Source organism: Plecotus auritus (assembly GCF_963455305.1).
Source record: "Plecotus auritus genome assembly, chromosome: 1".
NCBI classification, from domain to species: Eukaryota; Metazoa; Chordata; class Mammalia; order Chiroptera; family Vespertilionidae; genus Plecotus; species Plecotus auritus.
The window spans coordinates 100,195,434-100,199,932 of NC_137770.1; positions in this window are offsets into that span (position 1 = coordinate 100,195,434).

Genomic DNA, 4,499 nt, shown 5'->3' on the forward strand with positions numbered 1-4,499 from the left:
CTGACACTCACTTTTCACACTCAAGAGTGAGGACAAGTATCTGGCACTGGCTGTGTAATGGGCACAGTGTGATAACTAGGCTTGATTTGGGAGACATGTAAGACCTTGGACATATGCAGGAGCTTCAGAGAGGGAGACACTGCAAAGGGCAGGATTTTCTTTTATCGGCCAGCTGGGGTCTTGGAATCTTGATACTGGCTATTAATAATAATGGGCTAATGAGTGCTTTACCACTGGTCAAGCATGGCCACTTGGGTTAAAAGATGTGCACCTTGACTCCATAGGCAGTGAGGGACCCTCTAGGTTTGCAGGCAGGCTGTGGTGTGTTCGGGATGGAAGTTGGGGGATATGTGTAGCCGTGTGAGAGGGTTGGGACAAAACTGGAAGTAGAGAAATTAGAGACTGTCTTAGTCAGCTCAGGCTGCTATAACAAAATACCATAGAGCCCTAGCAGATTTGGTTCAGTGGGTAGAGCATCGAACTGTGGACCAAAGGGTCCCAGGTTCGATTCTGGTCAAGGGCACATACCGTGGTTGCAGGCTCCTCTCCAGCCTGGGCCCTGGTTAGGGTGCATGCAGGAGGCAACCAATCAGTGTGTTTCTCTCACATCGGTATTTCTGTCTTTCCCTCTCTCTTCCACTCTCTCTAAAAATCAATGGAAAAATATCTTTGGGTGAGGATTAAAATAATAATAATAATAAAATACCATAGACCAGTGGCTTAAACAAATATTTACTCTCTAGGTTCTGGAGGCTAAAAGTCCAAGATCAAGGTGCTGGCAGACTTGGTGTCTAGTAAAAGCCTTCTTCTTACTTATAGATGGCCATCTTCTTGCTGCATCCTCACATGGCAGAGAACGTACGAGCTCTGGTCTCTTCCTTTTTCATAGGGGCACTCATCCCATCATGGGCTCCACCTTCAAGACCTCAGCTAAACCTAATCACCTCCCTAAAGTTCCATCTCCTAATACTCTTACTTTGGGAACTTACGTTTCAACACATGAATTTTAGGGATTCACAAATATTTAGTCCAGAGCAGAGATCATTGCAAGCCATTCAGGCAAATGAAATGTGAACTTAGGAAGAACCAGTGGAGGACCAAAGTGGATGAGTGTGAGCAATATTCAGAAAAGTAAAACCAACTGAAAAACCAGACTGAGCAGAGGAAATCGTCACCAACAAATTGTCAGGGTGTCCCTCCCCCTCAAATGAATCCCAGAATCTCCAGGTGGAAAAGGATCCAGTCCAAGCACCCATGTGTTGCTTGCAGCTGTCTGCCAAGCATGGAAATGGAAATAGTCCTGCTCATTCTCAGAGTCCCAAGGACAGAGGATTGGCTGTAGGCAGAGAAATTCGAGCCAAGGAGCACCTAACCTGAACAAGACCAGAGATGTCCTGTGTTCCAGATGTGTGTGCTCTGAGTTAAAACAAACCCCGTTTTTTGCCTCTGCATTTTTTCTTATTCCTCATTGTGTATCCTGTCTCTGGTTTTGAGTCTGGATGCTGAGGCTGGCCACTCCTAAACCATTCTCAGCATATGTCGAGCACCTTGCTAACGCAGAATCAGTGCCAGACGAGGACAGCACCGTTGGGTAGGATGAACTCAATTAATCATCCTTCTCTAAGTGGCCTCTGATCAGAGGAGATAATTAAGAAATATGGTGTATTTTGGGGACAAAGGGATTGAGAATTGAGAACAAAGACTGAATAAATAGCTGCTACTTTGCTTGGAGAACAGTAAACTCTAGTTAACTTAGGGCTAGTTCTGGAACCACTTTTATTTAACAAACTAGAGGCCCAGTGCATGAAATTTGTGCACAGGCGGGGGGCGGGGGGGAGGGCGCGTCCCTAAGCCCGGCCTGCACCCTCTCGCAATCTGGAACCCCTCAGGGGATGCCGGCAGTTGGACATCCTTCTCACAATCCAGGACTGCTGACTCCGAACTGCTTGCCTGCCTGCCTGCCTGATCACCCCTAGCAACTCTGCCTGCCTGCCTGATCACTCCTAACCCCTCTGCCTGCCTGATCACCCCTAACTGCTCGCCTGCCTGCCTGATCACCCCTAACTGCTTGCCTGCCTGCCTGATCGCCCCTAACTGCTCACCTGCCTGCCTAATCACCCCTAACCACCTCTGCCTGCCTGCCTGATCACCCCTAACCACTCTGCCTGCCTGATGCCCCTAACTGCTCTGCCTTGGCCCCCACACCCGGGACCCAGGCTTCCCTCCCTCCTGCCAGCCGCAGGCACCCGGGACCCGGGCTTCCCTCCCTCTGGCTGGCCGCAGGCACCCAGGACCCGGGCCAGCTTCACCCGTGCAGGCACCTGAGACCCCTGGCCAGCTTCACCCAGGCCCTGGCTTTGTCAGGAATGACGTCTGTTCTACCTGGTCTAATTAGCATATTACCCTTTTATTAGTATAGATTCTTTTCTGGAACCACTTTTATTTAACAAATTCTTAGAGGAAGAAATAGTCACTAAGCCTGAAACATACAACCACACATATATGTCTCCTCAACTTATCTTTTCTGTATCTCTCCCTTCTTCACTCCTGCCTCTTTTCTCCTCCCCTCACCAAATACTAGGGAGAATTTGGCTTCTAACAATCATGATTCATTCATTACAATGTGACCATGTGCAGAGGGTCTTAAACACAGGGGGACAGGGAGCCAATTTCATGTAATTCAGAAAAAATGTGAAGAATGTACCAGAACCAAGGTACTCAAGACTCTTCATTTATTATATTGCAGAATCCCTGAAGGACAGGAAGCTGGACACAGTTGGGATAGGATCTCCGGCTACAAGACAAGAACAGCTTTCCTTAAGAGAGGAGGACAGGGAATGTAATTGTGAAGAACCGGATAAATAATCAGGAGTGGATGGATATCAAGGTCTCAGGATTTGGGAGGGGGTAGTGTTCTTTTTTTAAAAATTATGTGCAAAATTTCACTCATTTTAATCAGTAGAGATAAGAAGAGTAAGAGATGTGAAAATGCAATAAGAAAATAAACCAGGTTTCCCCCCCAGCACTACCTTTCATGTATCAAAAAGGTAAAGGGAGCCCTGGCCATTGTGGCTCAGTTGGTTGGAGCATCATCCGTTGCACTGAAAGATCGTCAGTTCAATTCCCTGTCAGGGCACATACCCAGGTTGCAGATTCAATCCCTGGTCAGGGTGCATGCAGGAGGCAACCAATCCATGTTTCTCTCTCTCTCTCTCCCTCTCCCTCTCTCTCAAAAAATCAATAAAAAACATAAAAGACAAAGGGAAATGCTAATTTTGTAGCCTTTGATACTCTCTGCCTGCAAACAATGAAATCTTCATTTTCAGCACCAAATTAATAACTTTTGTGGCAAAAAAGGGGGGATTTACTGGAGAAAACACTACAGTATGGTGGGATCTTGTGGAATGTAGCTACATTTTGAGAGGTGCAGAGCCAGAATTGTGGTCAGCGGCTCATTGTTAATTGTATTTCAATGAAGAATACCCCCTCAACTGACCACAAGGGAGAGAGCCTCTGCCCATCTTCATCAGCACAGATGACCCCTTGGTGTTAGTGCTTTGACTGAGCTGGAACCCTTCATCCTGCCGCCAACCTCAGAGCCACACTTGGGGGATGCTGCAAGAAGCAGGTCTCAGAGGGAGCCTAGGTTTGGTGGGGAGGAGGGATACCCTTGGAGAGACCTGCAGGGGACTTCTTAACTACTGTCGACTCCAGTAAGTGTCCTTCATTCAGAAAAATCAATTTGATGCCATTGTAATTAGGAAAGGAGCAAAAGGGAGGCCAGACATTACAGGCATGTCATCTGGGCAGCTTCACCAGGAAGCTGCAACTCTGCACTCCCTGGGGAGCCACCAGTCCGTTACCTGCAGAGCACTGGGGGAAGGGATCCAACAAAAGGAAAGAAGGGCATGAGCAATGAATCAGAGTGATACAGAAAAAGTGCCTCAGTCAAGCCTGGAGAACCATGAATTGGCTAGAGTAGGCAGGGCCACTGCAAGCCTGTAAAAATTTGGGAATACATAATCCCCTGGGGCAGTGGTCGGCAAACTCCTTAGCCAACAGAGCCAAATATCAACAGTACAACGATTGAAATTTCTTTTGAGAGCCGAATTTTTTAAACTTCAAAATAGACTCGCCCAGGCCGGGGTATTTTGTGGAAGAGCCACACTCAAGGGGCCAAAGAGCCGCATGTGGCTCGCGAGCCACAGTTTGCCGACCACGACCCTAGAGTACAAAGAAGCTTTCTCTCTTGGCTCTGGTTCCTTTGGTTTTGCTCTTGCTTCCTTGCATTCTCACAAGTTCCCTCCATGGCCATATGACCATGTGGACCCCACACACAATGGACTAATGGATTGCAGCTGCGAACACAAACTAAGCTAGCCTGGTGCTGAATTAGACTGTGTCCCAACATGGAACAGAAACTCTGGACACTGGCTGTGATGTTAGTTCTGCTGAAAGCAAAATTGGACTTCTATGGCAGGACTGAGGGAAATGGGACC